This window comes from Oreochromis aureus, linkage group 13 (genome assembly GCF_013358895.1).
Source record: "Oreochromis aureus strain Israel breed Guangdong linkage group 13, ZZ_aureus, whole genome shotgun sequence".
Lineage (NCBI taxonomy): Eukaryota > Metazoa > Chordata > Actinopteri > Cichliformes > Cichlidae > Oreochromis > Oreochromis aureus.
Window position 1 is genome coordinate 11,834,861 of NC_052954.1, and position 21,470 is coordinate 11,856,330.

Below are 21,470 nucleotides of genomic sequence, written 5' to 3' on the forward strand. Positions count from 1 at the left end.
AAACAAAGACAGTTTTCTTCCCATTTCCTCCACATTGCAAAACTATGACATCACAACAACACGACCAGTCTGTTGCAATGTTGATCCCGGACCAACATTATTATGATGAGACAAGAACAACACCAACACAGGATTATCAGATACATCGGCCGAAAGCATGCAAATCATGAAGTTATGGAGTAAAATTCAAACTACATGCGGCAGTTTATTTGAGCGCGCGATTTATGCGTGATAAAGATTATATATTTTCATAAAAATACAAAGTGTGTTTCAAACGTCCAACCGAATGTGGTCATTTTAATCTCAGTTGTGTGGCTGTCTATTTTTTGTAGTCACTGCAGCAGGACATGCGTGTCTGCATGTGAATCCGCAGAGACAGAAAGCCCCCATGCCTTTTTGGCAGTTGCCAGCACCCCCTCTACTCCTCCTCTTCTTGTCTCAGGGTCTTGGGGATTAACTTTCCACTTCTCTGATCCACTTTTCCACAGAGCCAATAGCTATGCAGGTCTGGAAATGTGTTATGTGGCTGCGTGAGACAAAAATCAAGGTCAGTTTCAAAATAATTTATGACCCCAGTCTCAAGGTTATTTTTGATCTTTACCTTTGCTGCCCACTCATTTCACTGACCTCATCCCCATTATGAATATTAACATAAACAGGGACCTCGTTTGCACTTTGGAAATGTTTTTAGTTGTACTGAAACTCTTACTTTGACTCACAAATACAGTCATCCAGCGTATTTCTAAGTTTCTCACTGCTGCTGGCATTAAATATAATCTCCTATTTATTACATAAGCTTTTTTTTTTCATATTTCCATTAGGTTTTTGTATTTGTGCTCCATTCCAAATCACGGTAATTGCTTCCTCCTCTTGCTGTTTTGAGTGTGAAGAGATTACGCTCGGCAGCTGCAAATGATTTTGTTTCACAATTGGCTGGGTAATCCAAAATTAGAATGGGGTAAATACATAGTGACAGAAGTGAACTTTTATACTATAATTTCACCTCCAGCTCCCACAGCTCTTAATGCACTGTGGTTTATTAGTGCAGTATATCTCGGATTTCAGGGAGCACTGTAAGATTTCAGCCGAGCGTCATTCAAACCGCAGGGTAGAGATATAAAATGGGTGAGTCCTCCAGGAGACGGGATTGAAAGCCTCCATCAAGGCAGCTGGAGAGGAGGGAGCCGAGGTATGCCTTTGAAGTGGGTGGCTCAGATATTAAATAATTGAGTTGTAGGAGATTAAAGTTTCAGAAGCTAATTTGGTCCCCTCCACGGCCTGTCACTCTGGGGCTTGAAGAGTCTGCAGCCAGTAGACAACTGGTGAATAAGTATGACTCACTTCCTGTGTGTGGCTGGGCTGGAGAAACCCTATATCTGTGGCTGTCTGAAACAGGAAGTTCATCCAGGGCACACTGTGTCTCTGACTCAGAGAGAGGGTGACGCCATATTTGCTGTCCGAGTGTTCAGGAATCCAATCCTCCATGTGCTCTAGCAACAACAAGGCACATAGAGGTTTCACTTCCCCTTACTTTTTGTTTTTGCCCCATGAACACTCAACATAGTTGCTGACAGCTCAACGGTTATGTCGAAAGAAGCTCATTTGCTGATGCAAGAGGAATACGTTGCTTGTGTAAGCCTGGATTTCACTGCTGTTTAGGTGGGAGGGTTTTGGGTTCAGTCACTGCGTCCCGGCAGGGAGGCTCAACAGCCTGGAGGTGAAAGCTCCCTTATTTTTGTCGGGAACGCGCCTCCCAGCTGACATTGAAACCTAATTTTCAGGCACCTTGAGAATGACACTGTCCAAGTTGTAAGTAATTGATATGTATGAGGGCATATAAACACACACACATCGTCTTTGAGGACAAACAACAGACTGTTGAAGGGGGCGTAAGGACGCGCTGGTGAATTACCTCTCCTGCTTTCTTTCTGTCTCTTTGAGACTTATGCTGGTGCTGCAGCGCCGCAGCGGGCGACGAGTCTTCTGCAATGACTCAAGCCCCTGTGGTGATAATGGAAAAGAACAACTCTGTCTTCCTGCGGGTAGAGATTGGCTGGATAAGGCTCGGCCGTGAGGGGCCGTGCATTTGTCTTCCCGAGTCTTTAACCTTGCAAAGATGAATCAGACTTACAGTAAAGGCCTAGGCTGCCTCCGCAGCTTTGAACTTCCAGACTCGATTCTGGCTTCTCCAGCTCTTCCCACGACCCTGAGCTCACACTCTGAGCTATTTTGTTTACAATTCCTTTTTGGAAAATTGCTGTTTAACAAAGCAAATATGTGGCGTCTGCTCACCTTGTGTATTCAAATCTCACCTTTGAAGTTCAACAGCCGGTGTGAACACTTACCTACAGAACCCCGCCCCCCCTTGAGTATTTTCTGTTGCTTAGTGAAATGCGACAGTCACCTGGCCCAATAATATGTTTTGACTGTCAAGGGTCAACGTTAGCTCAGGGCAGTGTTGCTATGTTGCAGGGAAAAACAGGCCGCCTGTTGTCATGTGGGCCAGAGGGCTGCTGGGACGGAGAGCCAAAGCCCTGCGGTGGAATCAGTTTATGGAGGAGGACTATGTTTAAGAATGAGCCCCTGTGGGCTGTTTACACCATGCTGAAGCAGCATTGCTCTCATCTAGCTGGAGGAAAAACAAATAAAGCCTATAAACTGAAACTAAAAACACATTATTACTGCTGCTCTGCTGTATTATTACGGGGTTGCTGTTGGGTTGCATCATATACTAAACAAACTACAGATCTTTTTTGCATCAAGGGTGTTTGCAGTCTGACAGGACAAAATAGGCCGTGAAGTGGAAGCTTTCTATTGAGAATGAGGCCATGTATTGGAAATCGTTGTTGTTTAAGCTTTTATGGAAATCAAGGGAGCTGTTTTGTTGTTTCTCAGATTAAATTACCATTTGCTGTTAATAATAACATCCTGTAATATGTTAGCTTTAAGGCCCATCATAGAGCACCATTGCAAATGTGAATATATGCATGAGAGAAGATGCTTTCACTTATAAATGCTCTGAAATAAAATGGGATTTAAAAAAAAAAGCACACAACCACACACTGAATTGGCAAATTGTTCCAGACATTTATTCATTTTCTGCCCAAAAGATTACACCGGCATCTGATGAAACAGCAGAGCTGTCTAGTATCAGTCACCACGGGAACGTCAGCATCATCTCCAGATAAACGCACAATATTATGACTATAACAACAACGCCAACAACAAACACGGGGCTAGCCTTCAGCAGGGAGCCACGACTCCTCACCTGCAAACCCCTTCTGTTCATTTTAATCCAATCTGAAAACTTTGCTGTGCTTAAATACAAAAAAAAAAAAGAGACAGAGACAGAAACAGCCAAAGGGCTTCTGTGGTGTTTTCAGAGAGGCACTTAAAACTAGCTCTGTCACTTTACCTCTAGCTTTTTACTCCACTGAGATAATGTCTTCACTGCCTCGAGGGGATGATCTCGAGGATGAACCCTGCAGATGAAAGAGAGCAGTGTGACGACAGGTGAAAAAAGAAAAAAACAAAACAAGAGCAAACACGACCTGGCAGGGAGTTTTTCTTTTTTAAAAGCTAAACAAAAGGCCCACAGCTACGGTGATCCCTCCCTCCTCTGGTATGGTGGCCAGGCATGCTGGAGCTCTGTTTGCATCTGCGCTCCTGTGCAGACTAGCTCCCCTTTAGCCGCAGGCTAGGAGGGAGGAACTGTAGGGCAGGGTGTGTCTGCTTACCATGGAAGCAGGTGGGCAGATTGCACCCAGAGGTAGGAAGGAAGGAGAGGGAGGGGTGGGAGCAGGTGGTGCGGCGCTACTGGCGGCAGCCCAGCAGCCACGGAGCGATGAGATGACGAGACGCCGCCTCTGATGGCATCATGCTGGCAGGTAGTGTGGCCAGGAAAGACAAAGGCAGAGCGTATATACCTCATTTTTTAATTTTCATCAGTAGTCTTGCATCTGGGAAGGTACAGAGATAAATCAGCAAGATGTATGTTGAGTAAGATTACTTATCCTAGACATATTATTGTCCAACCTGAAGCTACTTTTACTATATATATACACCTGTAAGTTATTTATACTGGTAGTCTCCAAAGGTCATAAGATAAATCTAAAGGGTAGGAAAATATAGCTACAAGGGCCCAACAGACACAAGTCATAGTGTTGGAATTGATTCAGTTGTTAATATATTGCATTCATTAGCTTATTTGTTATGTTTGCATTAAAGCAGAAGTGAAGTTTAAGTAAAGTAGCTGAAAACTGGATGTAAATATAGCACTATAGTCATCACGTCATATGATTTTGGTTTTTATTTAGAAGCATTTGCCAAGGCTGTCCTTCCCCATCGGTCACTTTTACGAGACAGCCTCTTTTAATTTTTAAATTTTTTTTAGAGGTTGTCCCAGATATCCTGCGATGTTTGATGTAGGCCAGCTCCGCAGCCTGGTAAGCCAAGGGGAAACCAAGGAGCCAAGTTAAGTAGTTCACGTCACTCATCAACTTATTTTAACAGATATAGGTTGCACTTAATGTGGCAAAGGGAAAAACAACAACAAGCTTTTCAGAGCTGAATTCTGTAAAATTTCTCGCCTCCCAGGATGATGTTTCTGACAGTAAGCAGCTTAATGCGTATATGTTTATTTACATACATTTTTCTAGGTTTAAAAAAAGAAAAAAGAAGTGAAGTTCAAGCTGCGGCTAAACTAAGCAGCTGCTGTCATAAGCCATCAAATTCTAATAAGGCATAACCTGGTCCTGGGTGGGCGAGGGAAGCCGCTGTTTTTCTGCTATTTCCATTTATAGACTGCACCAACAAGCCCCCTGGGAGACTGCTTGCCATGACTCATGTCTCCAGTGCTTCTGTTTCAGACTGAGCACCCCCACCACCCCCCCATCCTCTTCCTCCTCCCCTACCCCAATCTAATCTCTGACCATCCCTGACTCCAACTTGCTGTCTTGTTTTTCTTATTTTCATTGTTTTTTTTCTGTTTTTCTATTTTTCATTCATGCAACATAAACCTTTACAGAGGGCATTAAGAAAAAAAAGCGGGAGGAGGGAATCAGTGGGAGGAGGGAAAGGTCAGACCAACCAGCCGCTGTAGCTGGTGATGAAAGCGATAAGCCGGGCTGAATCAGTCCCATGTAAATAGCAGCTACAGTACAGACGGCGGCCATTTCCCAGAACTGTTGTTGTGGTGAAACGGCAGCGTCAATATGGGGGGATGTCTCTGCCTTTCCCAGCACAGCAGCCTGCAGGCTTTTCACCGTCACGTGGTGCGCTTGTCCTCTCCCTCCCCTTCTTCTTCTCCTCTCTCTTTGGTTATATTCCAGTCACGGTGCACCCCCCCGCTCCCCGCTCCCCCTCACCCCACCCCACCCTCCGCCCACACACCCCCCCTCCACCCCACCCTGCCCCACCCCTGCGCGCTCTGTCAGGTCACCCGCCTTGTTTGTTCAGATGGAACAGAAGAGGAAATGAAAGCTCAGAGTCCGCTGTTAACCCATGCCTGCTCCGCTTGCCGCGTGCAATTCCTGCTATTTTTCTCTCCGTGTCGTTTTCCTGCTTTGATGATGGCTTGTAACTATATCCGGATATACATTTGTTCCGTTCTAGCACCGGGGGGAGGGGGGAAAAATAGCCTGCATAAAGGATTCAGCTAAAAATACAGACAAATCTCAGCTGCTCCAAATACAATATGGAAACGAGGGGTGGGGTGGGGGGGATTTCACCATAGTTGAGTATGATAACTACTTAATGTGCAGCTTGGGATATTCATGCATGTGTGACTACTCAGGGAAAAGTGCTGCATCAGAGTCTTGCTGAAGATAAAGCCAGACTCTCCCTCCCTTATTTCGATTGTGAACTTTCACACTCTCTTAAATACATAGGGCCTGCTGTGTTTGTACACTGTGCAAACAACAGTGCGTGCATATGTGGGCGCATATGTGAGCTTGCGCTCATGCTCATGTTTATCTTCCAGTCTGCCACGTTCTTGCTTGGTTACTATGCAACCAGGTCAGAACAACACGGACACCACAGTAGCTGAATGGCCATTTTGGGTAAAAGCTCTCTGCAATAATAAACAGCTTCTGGCACTGAGAGGTTGTTTCCCAGCTGCAGATCGGTGCCAAAATACAGAATTAACTGCAATACCATTTACTGCTGTGGAAAAACATCAGCCGTCCAAACCCACATACCTTCGGAGCCTTTGAACAGCTTGTAATCCCTCAGCAGCTAGATGACTCTCAAAAACACGCCAGCTCGGGCGGCTGCCAAAGAAATTACTGCACAGTTATAGTGTTACATTTGTATAAACTAAAGTGTTCACTCCTCGCTCTGTCTGAGAGAATTTTTCGGGGGGACAGAGAAGTAATTTCGTGTGCTTAAAACAGGGCTTTTTCTCTCTGTTTTTTTTTTTATCTCAACTTGGCCACCGCTGGCTATTGTGCTTGCTAGGAGCCCTGAGATGTCTTTACATGGGGAAGATAAGCCTTAAAAGCAAAAAACAGCTGCCTTGGATTTTTACAATGTTGGAGCAGGAATGCTTCGTGCTTATTTTGAAGTGGCTCCAAAAGATATTTGGAGCGATTTGAAGGGAGATCAACTGAACTTTACCCTCTCTCAGAGGAAGGCAAGGAAAAAAAGAAAAAGACTCTGTTCCTGCCAAAATCTGTGAGGCTCAAATAAATTTGGAATTAGACAAAGTGCAGCTATGCAGTCATACATTACAATCCTGCGGGTCACTCATTTATTCAAGTGTTTCATCCTAATCCAGCAGCTCTGCTCTGCCACTTATCTCTTATTGACTTGAATCAATGAAAGCACACGCGGGTACAGCTTGTGCAAACTGTCAAGGCTACGGTTTGTGCTGAGTTGTGACTGTAGGGTCTGTGCTGTGTTAGCCTTGCGCTGACATGTCATCATCATGGCCTCCATGACCGCTATGGCAGGTTTCTTGAAATCACTGGGAACACTTTTTTTTTCTTCCTTTTTTTCCTGGCTGCGGGCCATGTTAAACAGATCGCTCACAGAGTAGTGTTTTGCAACTGAAAAAAATAAACGGGATAAGCCGGACAGTAAACAGTGGAGGGAGGGCAGATCTCTCGTGGACGGCAGTGTTTGTGCAGGTCTGCCGCCCTGCTGTCAGCAAGTGCTCCAGCACATGTACTGTAATGTACACAAGGTCAAGAAGAAGCACAGTGCTAGCCTTTCACACGCACTTACGCATAACCCCCTAAAAAAGAACAAAACCACACATTATGTTACATTATGTTGCTTAAAACTGTATTGCATGAATAAGACTGAGGACCATAGAAGGCGTTCAGGAAGTTTCACATGTTAGTTAACCCTCTTCCTTTTGTTGCTCTATATTTGAAACTGGGTGTGATTGAGGTTTGGACCTAACTAAAAAACAACAACCCTAAACAAAGAGTGCTGCAAGCTTGCCCCCATAAAGCATACCTGTATCTATTACTTGGGGTTTGTTTTTTTTTACTTAAAATGAGACTTTAGCCTCACAATTGAGCCCATGAATGCATCAGGAAAGTGTTTACCGAGGTCAGCGACACGGGAGCAGAGGGTCGTTTTCTCATATGACCGAATGCCGTCTCACAAACAGGGGAGTCGTCCTTCCTGCTGGCCATTTAAAAAAAATGCAAGTTTAAGTCACTTGTGCATTGGTTACTTGGTACATCATAATGATATCATGCAGTCAGAGGGCAGTTATCATAACTTATAACCAATAACTACAAAAGAGAAAAGCCACCAGCCCAGCTCTACTGACAAATACACTATATAGACAAAAGTATTTGACCGCACCTTCTTAATTATTGTTTTTCTCGGCTTTGGCCTGTGAAGAGAAATCTTATTGCTTCAACTCACCGAGACATTCTGGACAATTTTATGTTTCCAACTTTGTGGGAACAGTTTTGGGAAGGCCCTTTTCTGTTCCAGCATGACTGTTCTGGAAGAGAAAGCATGTCCATAAAGACGTGGTTGGATGAGTTTGGTGTAGAAGAATTTGAGTGGTCCGCACAGAGCCCTGACCTCAACCCCATCAAACACCTCTGGGATGAACTAGAGCAGGGATTGCAAGCGTCTAATGACAGTGTCTGAGCTTGCAAATGCACTTCTGGATGAATGAGCGAAAAAAACATCCACACACACTGTTACAGCTGCAAAGGGGTGGGGGGCAATTTAGAGTGACGTAATGAAGGTTCCTGTAGATGTCATGTGTGTGTGGAAAAAGACTTTTTTCTACTTGGTGTACATCAGAGTTCATTTTTTGTTTAACCAAATGAATTCTAACACGTTGAGTCATTAACTTTAAAACTGCTGGTAGGCATTTTATTTTTACTTTTACTTTACGGAGATCTACAGCCTAGCAGTTGCTCGTTGTTTACAGTCTATATGCTAAGCTAGGTATGCTAACTCTAAATAAGAAAGTTTATTATTCTTGCTAAAATACATAACGGGTGAAGTTTTTCACTGATAAACCAAAAGCTTGAGTGTCTCCTGCTGTTTTACAGCACTCTACTGCACACTTTGAGTTATGCTGTAACTATATTTTTCCTTTTCACTGTTGCTTGTACATACAGTACACTTTAGATAGCTTAAAACAGCAACATGTGATGATCATGTGCCCACTTTTAGATTCTTGTTTACAGTTCAGCTGAAATGATAATGGGACCGAGGGCACTGGGCTCCAGTTGAACTAATTTCAAGATAATTTTTTCCCCTAAGCTATAGTCATAGATTTTAATTGCTGGTGTTGTGACTTTTTTTTGGAATCTCCTTTTTATTGTTGCTTTTGAGGTGGCAGCTGCTAAATTGTAAGTTACCCGAGTATTTGAAAAGCCAAACGCTGTACAGAATGGGTGGGTCAGAGGCCATAATCCAGCCTGGGGACACAGAGGAGCTACCTTTGTTATTTGTGGATTTATACATGATGCTCTTGTGCTTTTGGCTTTATCCTTAGTATCCACCCCCCCTACCCCCCTTTCTTTGTGATCCGTGGGCCTGAGCTGTTGTGACTGGGCCACTCTGACAGATAGACTGTGATGAGAGTCAAGGCTGAAAGCCAGGCTCTGTGACTACAGGGCCAGGCCAGGCCAAGCCAGGAATGACGCAGGCCTCGGGAAACAGAGAGCACTGTGGACAGCACTGGCCCCGACTCTGGGGCCCCCCCGCAGCCCCTCCTGTGCCTCCGAGCACTTCCTGCCTCTGTCATTCTACCAGCAAATCCAATCCCTGATCAAAGGCCAAGAAGAAAAAAGGGGAAGAGAAGAGAGAAGAGACGGAGAAGTGAAAAGGGCGAGGGAGATTGATGTGTACGTTGGGGGGAAAAGGGAGAAAACAACAAGCCGCTCTTTATCTGACAGGGGAGGCAGCTGCTCGGACCGGGGCACCTGTGTGCCTGCTGCCTCCCAGGCCGACGCCAAGCTCCGCCCTGGTGCTCGCTGGTGCCAGACCCATGAAAAGGGTTGCCACAGCAACACCCCCAGCCCACAGTCTGAAATAAACAACCTTTCAACCTCATCTGAGGAGGGTAACCTTTAGATGATCTGCGGCCAGTCTGAGATTGCGCTGGCACCACCGCCATGACTAATTAGACCTCTTCCAGATTCACGTTGTACCTGTTTTTATGTGCATATATCTGTTTGAGGAAAATTAAAATTAGAAGTGCCCAGCTTCTGAAGGCAAAGGAGCAAACCCACCTGTTCAAACCTGCCTGAGGCTACAGTGAAAATCCTGCAGGACTCAGGCAGTACCGTCGTTTCGGGGCAATTACCCAGGCCAGATTAAAAATCAACTATCATTGAGCAGATGTCCTGGCTCTTTCTCCCAGCACGGTGGGGAAATCTTATTACACCTGACCACGCGGGGTAGGGACAGTGGAACCCTTTCCTTGGGATTGGATGTGTCCTCTCTGTTTAGAGTCTACACACACATGCATTCACCGGTGTAGAGGACAAGGCTCGTGCTCCTAAGCAGAAGTGACATCCCATTCATTTGAGCTGGTCAGGGTCTGATGTCCCCCATCTTATCTTACAAGGCTTAGCGCTGTGAAATGACATTGGCCTGGCTCCAGCAAAGAGCAGTGGCTACCATCTCCGAAGCCGGCTCCCTCTGCACCACTTGCATACACACACTTGCTCTCAAAGAGCAACGCTCTGCAGTCTGTCTGCAGCTTAATGCTGTGTTATGGTTAAATGCTGCCATTCAGGATCATTTCACAGCTGTTAATGTTCCAAAGCGGTCACTGTCTGTCACTGCTAAAAATACCCCTGACAAGAGCTCACTAATTGGTGTCAAATGCGAAGCTGAACTTGTCAAGTAATATGAGCTGATTGCTGCATAGATTGGTGCTATGAAATTGGACAAGTACACTTCAAATGCTAACTTGATAAAGTCTGGACTGTGAATATGGAACTGGCTGACATGGCATGAAAAATATTTTCGCCCCCAAAAAAATCCCCGGAGAAATTGACCCGAATACATTCTGGGGTTTGTTTTTCTTGGCTCTTGTTATTTGTGGCCACCTGATTGCGACGATGCATCTGGGGGCTGAGGAGATCGCTGTCATGGTGAACCCAGGGGTAAAAATAGCAGGTGACATTTTAACAATATGCTGTGTGTTTAGTCATCAGCAGCATCACGCCGTGCTGTTTCGGGGTAACAAATGAAATACAGTCAGTGCAGCTGCCATTCGTGTCGGGAGCGTCATTTGTCCGGCTCGTCCGCATCGCTTCTTTTGAAGGTTTTATTCTTTCATCCCCCCCCCCTTCATTTTAATCTTGCCCGTTATGACAGCAGCGCTCCCGTCCCCGAGTTTCCGTGCAGGGTGGGTTCACAGGGATGAGCGGAGTGTGGGAGGGTGGATTGATTGATGCCGGCGGGCTCGAGGCTCTGGTACAGCGAGCGTGAGGCGCCGTGAGATGATAGAGGTGGCGAATGATAAACGAATGGGTGATGAAACGAGGCCTTTGAAGAGAAACAGTTTCTTACCTCAGTGTTTCATTATTTACTTTTCGGTTTTTTGTGTTGAGGCCAAAGAAAAAAAAAAGGTAGCACTCTAAAAAAACATGGGTAGGATTTCTCATTTTGTCCTGTATTTCTAATGTTTTCCAAACCTCCTAGTTTGAACGTCACTGACACCAGACACTGTTTGTCTTATTTTGCATTCATTCTCCTGATTGCTGAATAAATCAGCCTGGGCATTGCTTGTGCTTTGCTCTGCGTACTCCATTAATATTCCAATCATCTCCTATATCAGATAAAGGAGGGGGCAGACTCCTCTTCATCTCTCAAAACACCAGCTGTGCAGAGCTGTGAGACATCCACACGTGCACATAGAGCTGTAAACAAAGCACTGCAGACAGATTCATACATGCAGGCAAGCTTATATAATTGTGGCGTTTGCAGGCAGCTGCATCAATACTGCATAGCATTCATCCTGCATGATTTATTGAATGCACATACTCTTTTTTCCTTAAAAGAATTTACCACTCTAAAACTGAGGCACCTGGATACTGTTAGGGGAGAAGAAACATGGAGGACTTGAGCACCTAGATGGGCAGATATCACTTTGTGCAAACTGAAGGGTGTTGATATGCTGCTGGCAGTCCCTCCTTTCATATCCTACTCATCCTCCACTATTCTCCCACCACTCCTTTGTCTCCGAGAGCCTCTGTGTCACTCATGCTCCACACTTTCCTGCAGTTTTCCCCTCCACACACACATGGAAAAAAAGCAGTAGTTTTCCTCCGTGCCCCTGGGCTTAGCTGGTTCCCTGTCCACTAAGCGATTAGTCACTCAGGCATCGAGTGGAGCGAGAGTCTGGAAGCTCCTGATAGAGGACCGCTCGCAGCCCAAGTGACAAACTCAAGGATGTTTTAGTGTTGTTGTTGCTTTTTTTTGTTGTTTCACTTGTTTATGGGGAAAGACTGCATGAGAGGGGCCCAGCTCCTGGGGGCCGAGTCGGGCAGCGAGCCGTGGTAATTACAAGCCACTTGTCACAGTGCTTTCTCTCTCTGCCCTGACCATCGCCAGTTAAAAGCCAACAGCTTGTGTGCTATCTTCGTAATGATTCACCCATCAGTTCACATGAACACAGCACTCTCCTCTCTCCCCCGCGCACAAGCGCTCTCTCCATGCTCCTGCGTGAGTTCACCAGCAGCCCGGCTGAATTTAAATGCACGGATGTGGCCTCGCGTTCGCACCTCAGCATCGCCGTAAAATAGCGGGCTCCATTTCCCCTCTGAGTTTTGCACTCCGGTGCCTCATTTAGTTATATTTAGGCTCAACTAAGACGAACGCCGAACTCGAACCCGTCAGCGTGCATCTCAAACACACGCGAGGTAAATTGGTTAGGTTGCTGAGCAATACAGTGGGTTACCTTGTTTCCCAGGAAACAACAAAATCCAATTAAAGGAGCACATGAACCATAGCAACATGTGGTAAACACAGCATGGCACTGCCGCGAGGTTGTTATTCAATCATCAGAAGTAAAACAAACAATTACTGCAGAATGACCCTAATACAGAAACAAATGAGAATTTATGCATGAGGAAACGTGGGTTGGGAATGGAAGTGATTCATCCCTCACAGACGTCTGCAAGAGATCCTTATTCACAAGAATAATGATAATGCTGATGAGACAAGCATTGTGGGGAATTTATTATTTCGCTGTCTAAATGTCTTTCATGTTCGGGACAAAGCATTTCCAGAGGTTTTGCATTTCAAAGAGACTTGGCGGCATTGTTGTTATTAGGATTGATGCAAGAATGTTACCAATGCTAATTAACCAGTGCTAATTGTGTGATTGAATAAATTATAATCAGACGGGCAGCTTTTTAAAGTTGATTAATATTTCATAATGCTTCATCTGTTTTTGTTCTGTGATTTTTTTTTTTCTGTAATCAAAATGCTGTTAACATCTGGGGCCGAACTGGTTGCTGCTGATGCGTAGAACATGCTCCACCTGCATTTGTAGCTGATTGGAATTCACACATTCCCACCTCTTATATTACAGTGTGTATATATATATTTATGTATATATATATATATATATATATATATATATATATATATGTATATATGAATATGGAGATATCCCTTACAGGTATATGAGCATTGTCATCACACGCCGTGGTGCTGATGAGGTATCCATATGAATAGGATTCATTGTAATTTTATGGCGGAATCACATTTCAAAGCTGGCTCCCTCTCTCAGTTTCCATAGCAACAGTCTAACAGAGCTGGGGGTTGGATGAATGGATGGGTGGACAGACAGAGCGTTTACTACAGATGCTGGTAACACTTTAGTTTAATCCCTTTCACTTAGCATTAATGAGCTACATTTAAACACTTAATTAATGGTAAATAAACACGATAAAGGCGCAAACAGATCTATAAACAGTTCATCTATTTGCCTGGTGTGGATGTATGATTATACATTATGATAATCCCAAGCTAAATTACACCTTGTGTGAATTATCCCTGTGACAGGTGTCCTAGCTTTTGGGAAAATAAATGAAGGTGAAATATCGGCTGTCACATCCCGTATGATAATATCACTGTGGTTTGCTACTGATAGAGGCGGTGGGATCAATTTAAATATCGATACTAGAATGGATCAGTACTAGAATGTAGGATCTATACTTTTTTCCTATCCTCTAAATTCAGTGTGTAGCCCACTGAATTGTGTTAAATAACTTTTTTTGAGTGGGGAGAGTGAAAAAAATCCACCTCAAACATGCACTGTGTGTGGTTTTTTGTGTTAATTATTGTGGAAAGTAAAAATCAAAGTGATTTAGTGGTCATTAAAATTGGTAATGGCAATATTGGCCGGAAATCCACTGAGATACACTGGAATCCAATGGCCAATTTTCTTCCAGTCTAGCTAGTAAATATCTGGATCAGGACTTCCTGTGGCATCTACCGGCCATTGTTTTGTCTTATTTTTGTCGTCATGGACAACATTACATGTTACTGAAGCAGCTGGGAAGTGCTTTACATCATAAGATTCAAAACATATTTACAGTTGCATGAAACAGCATGAATCATATTTATGCTACATAAGGGGATTTCAGGTTCTGCCCATTTGAAACTCCTGAGGCAAGTTTTGGGAAAAAAAAATATGCAGAAAACACTGATGAGCCAATATCCTGTTAAACTGCTGCGCATTCATCATGTCATGACGCCCTTTACATATTTTCCCTTTTTGGCTGAAAGCATCATTTGTGAGTTAGCAGCAGATGGCCTGTGTGTGTCTCTACAGCTGACTCACAGTAACTGGTTGCTGAGGCTCTGCTCTCCACTACAGCCTGTTAATCGTGCTATTCTGAGGCGTTCCTGCCTTTCCCCCCACCCCGACGAACGTCATTTAGCCGGATGGCAACGAGAAGATTGAATCTTGTGTGTGCAGAAATGTTGCACAAAGAAAGAAATTGCCTGTGTGCAGCAGAGCCGATGCTGGGAGAGGGGTGATTGAGTCGTCCTTGTGACTGGAACCTCGCCTCCCGTCCTTTCGCCCTTCGTCTCGAGACTGGTTGTGGCTTGTAACCATGGCGACAGCTGGTCTTGTTACCTGCTTAGAGGGAGGAGGGGAGGGAGAGCTCGTGACTTTGAAGCTTGGGTTACTAGTCTCTGTGGATGGAGTGAGGTCTGAGGAGGGCGGGGTGGGACTTTGCACAAAGACCACACTGTTCTCTTCACATCCATTCACTGCTTGGACAGCCAGAGAGGGAAACGAGATCAATAGCATGAAGTAGTTGATTAGAGTAACTCAATATTACGAGTTAGGTTTCCAGAGATGCTTTTAGAACAGCCATATCAGTCCCTCTCCGTCTATCTCTCATCGTTGCCAAGCTCCACACACCATGAATAAACTGCTAAACGATGGGCTGACTTCATCACTCCCGACGCGGATCCTGGTGACACGTATTTACCTTAACCTCATGCTGCAATCACATAGCTTACACTAAAGGGGAGCAATGGAGTTTAATGTGCTTTCCCCAGAGATCTGAAGCAGGTTTCATTAATCTTGCACACAGAAATTACTGCGTGTAGCAGTCGTCAAACAAACCATCTTTGAAGCTTTGAAGTTTTCTCTCATTAGGCTCCATAATTTGTCACTCATCCTTCACTGGATCTGCAGTATGTACCTCGCCCTGACTAGTCTGACTTCAAGGCCCCCTCCAGTCTTTATTTACACACCGACTTATTATTGGGAGGCTGCTTTACACAGAGAAGCAATTAATTTTTGACTAATGATGTGCCAGTTGCTTGACAACAGCAATTACATCTTAATGAGTGAAAAGCTTAGTGTCAAATGATTGAGATGCAGCTGGATTGGTGCTAAATAGCTTTTAAGCCCAGAGAAAAGGCCGATATGACAACATGTGTGGGCTAAATACACATTTTCATCTTCAAACATTATCCTGTAGAGTGTGATTCATGTTGGGGGTGGGGGGGAACTGAAGTCTGTATTCAGTGAATTTTCATAAGGAACTTGAGGGGCCCTATTTAAAAGCTAAGGACCGAAGGGCAGCAGGCAGAGCAGAATCTTTGAAGATGCACTTTTCTGAGCTTTGCAAATATGCGAGTTAAACTGCCAGAGGCCCACCTTTGTATTTTCTGTGTAGTTTACTTTCAGCAGAGCGAGGCGAAGTCAACACCGAAACTGTACATTCACTCAGTGCCGAGCAGCTGCACAAACGGCCTCGGGTCTCCCATAGAAACGGGCCGACGCATTCCAGAGACGCATCAATGGGATTTGTTGTTGTGATGGAGCGAGGCAGGCAGTGGCCAGATTTGGAATGACTGTTGCCATGGAGACCACTCCAGTGGGCCAAAAGCAGCTGTAGACAGTCAGCTGATGCCCTTTGGGTAAATCCATTCAAACACGATTTGCTTCCTTATTTATTTATTTTCACTTTCGACTGAAGAGAGAGCCTTCTCTGGGTGCACAAATCGCCTCCGCCATTTTGTGTCCACTGAGCGCGTGCAGGCAGACAGCTGTTCGCATCACTCTTGACGTGATTTGTTATTTTTATGTATGCAGATATATAATTAGCTATAATAGATGACTCGACAAGTGAGTATATTTATATATATGTATCAGTAATGGTTTTTGTGTTCTTAAATATGAGTCTGATTTTGTATAACTAAAATTAGTATATAAATATTTGGTGTTACAAGCACTCTGGGTGTTTTTATCTAATATATCATGAAACTGACTTGACACGTAAGTGACAATGACTGTAATCAATGATCATACTGACTAACTCATTTTATGTGGGCCCATTTTCAGCAACCTACCTACCGCAGCCTAATGATGAAAAGGCTGCATGTTGTTGGCACAGCTGAAAAGCTGTTGCAATGGTTAAAAAAGCAATAAATGTAGTTACTATGTCAATACTCACAGGTCAGCCAGAGGTCCGAGGTCTGCCTGCGGCTGGTCCTCACTCACTGATTGTTGTGTCACTGGCACTTTGTATCTGACTCCTGCTCCCAATGCAGCATCTCAAAGTCCCACCATGGCCTCCCAGCCATGGCCCCAAATAAAATAAAATTGCCAACCATTCCCATGCCGTGCTGTAATTTGCTCTGTTGCGTGATAATCTGATTGTGAAAGGCAACATTTCACGAAGCAGCCAGGTCAGGTACTATGAAACATGTTTCACAAACTGCAGAGAGGAACTTGCTCCATTGTGCACTGGGTCTCTTTCCGGTAGAATTCACGTTTTATTTAAACTTTCCATATTTTGGCAGGTTTCACTCGACTGTTTCAGACATTTAGCCGACCCCCTTCAGTTTAATCAGCGGTTTATTGTCACAGTGTGTTGAATGCGGGGGTGAGGACAATGCAGACAGACTGAATTAACAAAAGATGATAATTTGTCCAACACTGTCCACATCATGAAGGACAAAATCAAAAAACAAAAGGAAAAAAAAACCTCAAACAAGTACACAAATGCAAGAACGATGACCGAGGCAGGACTATTTATACACATGGGATGATTAGGGAAGTGGAGACAGCTGGAGCAAAGTAGACACAGGTGTATACAATCAAAACAATGAAACAGGGGAGGAAACAGGGGGGCACCGAACATAGCAAAACAGGAAAGGAATACAGAAATACAGATTCATGAACAAACTTGACAGAGGGGATGATGCAGGAAACACTCATCCTAATAGTGTTCATCTGAAAACTGTCATTCTACAGTAATAGTGAAACTAGGACCACTTAAAAATGACTAACCACAAAAGCCACAAATCCCACACACCGTGTCATTTGTGAAAAATGGGCCTTTTCACACCTACATAGCTGTTCCGTTAATCATGTGATTTATTGTTAATGATAAAAGCATTTCCAATCAATTTCTGTGTATTTAATGGAAGCAAATGTGAAAAGACGTTTCAAAGTTTCCCCCAAGCAGCCGCGTATTTGAAGATTTCAGTACCTGTGGAACACTGTAGCTAACATTACTCCTTTTATTGCCTCTGGAAAAAAGAGGCCCTCAGTTTCTTAGCCTTCTTCCTTATGTTACACTCTGTCTTAATGCATTCAGCATGTCACCATGTGAGTCACATGTTCCGTGTGTTATGTGTCGGTCAAACAAGCCGATGTCTGTGTGAGCGGCGGTGAGTTGGACCTGTTTGAGCAGATAGTGTGGCCCAGCACGTCAAAAAGGACAATGTGATCTTTTCTGGTGCGGAAGAGAGTGTGAAACACTATCTGTAGCTTAAACGGAGAGAGATAAAGAGTCGTGTATCACTTCTGCTGCTCTCCTGCAGGAGACAACAGTGGGCGTGGGTCATCGCTCAGTTTCCAGTTGCTGTTATGTGCAAGTCATCAATGATATTCTTACACCATGTGAGCCAACTCGGGCTTATTATGAGGGTATATCATGCTACAACTGACAGGGGAGCAACGTTACGTAGTCGCACGGCTCACTTGCGCTTTATTTCAGGGCTAGTCAGTCGCGGCCAGAATACCATGGTTTCATATAATGACTCCAGGTGATTATAGTAAACAAAGGAGGAAGATCTTGCTGAGCTTGTTTGATAGCTGGCGAGTTTACAAATTGGCTTAAAGCCAGTGAAACTCAAATCCCACACATTATCTGTCATGATCGCTGGCACATTTTCAACAGCCATGGGAACAGGAGTGCCCATATATGACTTTGGTTTAGTTTGAAATGGAAATGAATGGTATTTCTATGCAAATTTGGTGGTGGTGGGGGAGTTTTTGTGCGTTTTCTTTTTGTTAAAGAACACCTAAACTTATGGTCAAAAGGAAAACTTTGATAACTGGTTGAGGTGGGTGTAAGCTTGTGTGCGTCCAATGGCGGTTATTTGCACAGCACCTTATTTGGCTCACCTTACCTGGCTGCACCAGTAAACGTGGGAAAAAATGCAGTTCCTCCACTGTACTTGTTTTCCTTTGTGTCGGAGGTGTGGCCTGGCCATTATGTGAAGCGCTGCCACTGCTTCTTATGACAGGCACGCCTCCTAGGTGTCACCTTCCCAGATCATCATGTTGATACAGTAATGGGGAAAGACTCCAAACAAACTGAAGCTCGAGTGACCTCATTTGCCTCGGGAGGTTCCCAGCATCCAGGTATGGGTTCACTTTACATTCGTCACAGTGCTCTGAAACTATAATTAGTGCTAAAGATAGACAAAGTAGCGCTGGTCCACCTTTACTCTAACAGGAACTATTAGAAGCTTATTGCTAAAACTCTAAAGTATAACATAAACATTAATTTGGAAGAACAGCAAGTCAACAATACCTTTGCGCCAATTTCCTGCACTTCATTTTTCTGCACTTAAACACAAAGACTGTTCAGCTTAAGCCTGTCTGAGGCCCAGAATGTGAATAGTTTTAGTAGGCACAAATGCCTTTTCAGCTCCGTACACATCAGCAGAGGGCCTCAGAAGGGTAAATGCTGGCCACTTGGCTGAGGTTTGGTAAGCCTGCACAACATTTGGGCCCTTTTAAAGCAATGTTTCCCAGCCGTCAGCAGCTGCTTTCCATCTAGTGGCATTTTCCTTGTCTACCCCCTCAATGCTGCACCACCCCTCCCCACCTCCCCACCGCTACCATCACCATCCCCTCTCTCTTCACGTCAAACTTGGCAGGCAAGTTTACACTCCGATTTTCAAAGCCGCCCTGTTCTCTGTCAAATGTTGCGTGGCAACATCAAACGCTCTGCCGGACAGAGCCTTCCTGGGATTCCAGCGTGGTGGGCGGATAATTGGAGGCAGGCCTCAGCGGATCTGGCAGATGTGTGATGAGTTTTTACTGGAGCATTTTTTTTTTTTAGTGGTGAGTATGTGTGCGCGAGGGGGGTGGAGGGAGAGATGGGGTTTAGAGGGAAAACATAAGGGCTTTCTTTGTTGTCGTCTCTCTCCTAAAGCTGGCCACAGGGGTGTCTTATTGGCCAAGTGGCCAAGTAAGGGCTCACTGTGGCAGTAAACATTGCATACAGACACGATATCTGAACCCAGCATGTGGAATCTGATGTCTTAGGTCTGACTCAAAGCCTTTAAGCCTCCAGAAATTCCTCGTGTCCTGTCCTTCTTATTCTTGGTTTTCACTTTTTTTCTGGAAGCTGGATTTTTAAGATACTTTTGCAAGAAACACCCAAATAATTACTGGGCACTCTTTTCTGAGGGTTGGCCGCAGCTTTGGATGGAGGTCATGGCAGTCGCTGTCAAACATAGTGATTGCATGCAGGAATTCTCCCCACCCGCACACCCCACTGTAAAAGCAGGAATGCAGGCCTTGGATTCTTAGTTTTCCTGTCCATCCATCATTGAGCAAGCATAACAGGGACCCAGACCAACTCCTCCCCAGCCAAGGGTGGGCTTCCATTGAAAGTGCAAGGTTCCAGGGCTCTGAGGAGGACTGTGGAGAGGGAAGAGAAGCTGGGGGGGTTATTGGGCTCGGGAAATTGTTAGAGAGGGAAATGGACAAAAGGGGAGAGAAAAAAAGACATGCAGACAGAGTTCCAAGAAACAAAGAATGAAACACAGCCCTCCCATGTTTTTGTTAAGTCCCTTGGGCGCATGCAGACAGTATTAGGTTTAATTTTTTTTCTTTTTACACAGGAAGGCGGTGCAGATGTTCCTGAGAGCAGGCCTGCGGTTTCCCTGTTTTCCTTTAGCTAGTCTGTTCCTGGCTCCCCAGCGTTGCCAAGGCGCTCCCTTACTCGGTACTGGCGTTTTTGTTTTTCCTGAGAGTGGGGCTCCAACAGGAGGGTCATCTCCAGGCCAGCTCCAAATGAGAAATAGTTGGCCGGCTGCCCTGGCGGCCGCTCAAATCCGCCCTTTTGAAAAGATTACTGTGCTGCTGCTGCCGCCGCCTCCTGTGGGGCATGCCAGATCTGCTGAGGGGAGAGGAATGTGCAGGAGGGCTGGAGGAGGGAGGATGAGAGCGGGTGGGTGGGGGGCACCGGGGGGCCACATTTCATTCGACCTCTTTCAGAAAGTTTTTCTCATTACTTTTCTTCTCCCTCTCCTCCCTCAAATGTTTCAATTTCTGCAGCACAGAACAGGCGGTGGACTGTTCACAAATAAAACCTGACAGGGTTTTTCCACTCAGCCAGGAGCAGCGTGACACAGTCCAGTTCAGCCACCTCCCTCCCCTGGTTGTCTTTTGGCTGCTTGTTTTTGTTTCTTAGGGACTGGTGATGAATGATCGATTGATAGCGTTAAGGCCCACGGTGGGACTGCCGCAGGCCATCTCTGCTAAGCTGCTTTGCCCGATATGCTGCTGACTGTGGAGACTCCAAAGCCGGAGCAATAAAAGTTGATTTGTGGGGGCATTGTGAGAAGCCCCAGACACTTAAGAGAGGTGTGCATGTCTCCTCTGGCCTGTCACAATCAATACTACCCCAGCACTGCTGGGCCTCCCTGTCTCCACTGTGTTTACTCTTAAATAATGCATCACACTCTCACACAAATACCTTCCATTCACACTCTGGAAGGAGACCATTAACTATGGCCGTGTGCAACAATGAAATACAGCTCCGGCATCTTATTTCCTTTTTATACAATGCAAGCAGATAGCGAGCACTTTTCCTCCTCTCGAGTGTTTCTGCGAGGCATCATTTTAGTGCTGTCTGACCTAATTGAACAACCTCAACATCCAATCTTTTCAGGCTCAGATTACACACCCGCCTCGTTTCAGCTTGGATTAATCTCTGAAAAGAACTCTATAACAATTAGCGCAACAATGGAGATAAAAGGCCTCGCCGAGGCTAGGTTGTTTGAACCTGACATATTTTGCCCCTCTCAACAACGAAGCCTGAGGGGACACATGCCTCCATGTTGTATTTATGAAAGCGGTTACCACAGCACATTTAAAAAAAGGTATGTTAACAAGGCATCGTGCAAAGAAAGGGAAACACTTTTCTTCTATTACATATTACTGTTTATGATTTACTTAGCAGTCGTGT

At 44.9% G+C, this 21,470-nt stretch overlaps 2 long non-coding RNA genes across 4 annotated transcripts in view; one reads left to right on the top strand and one right to left on the bottom strand.

Moving 5' to 3' along the window:
• LOC120443329 overlaps nt 1–21,470 on the top strand; it is a 62,444-nt gene that overhangs the window by 19,636 nt on the left and 21,338 nt on the right. The gene's annotated exons all lie outside the window — the stretch shown is intronic.
• LOC120443330 lies at nt 3,064–16,551 on the bottom strand. 2 transcript variants are annotated; one of them, XR_005615355.1, is made up of 3 exons: nt 16,428–16,551; nt 3,738–3,959; nt 3,064–3,482 (listed from the first exon to the last, which is right to left on the bottom strand). It is a non-coding gene; the product is annotated as an uncharacterized LOC120443330 (long non-coding RNA). The 2 variants fall into 2 exon arrangements; XR_005615356.1 differs by lacking the exon at nt 16,428–16,551 and adding an exon at nt 4,749–4,862.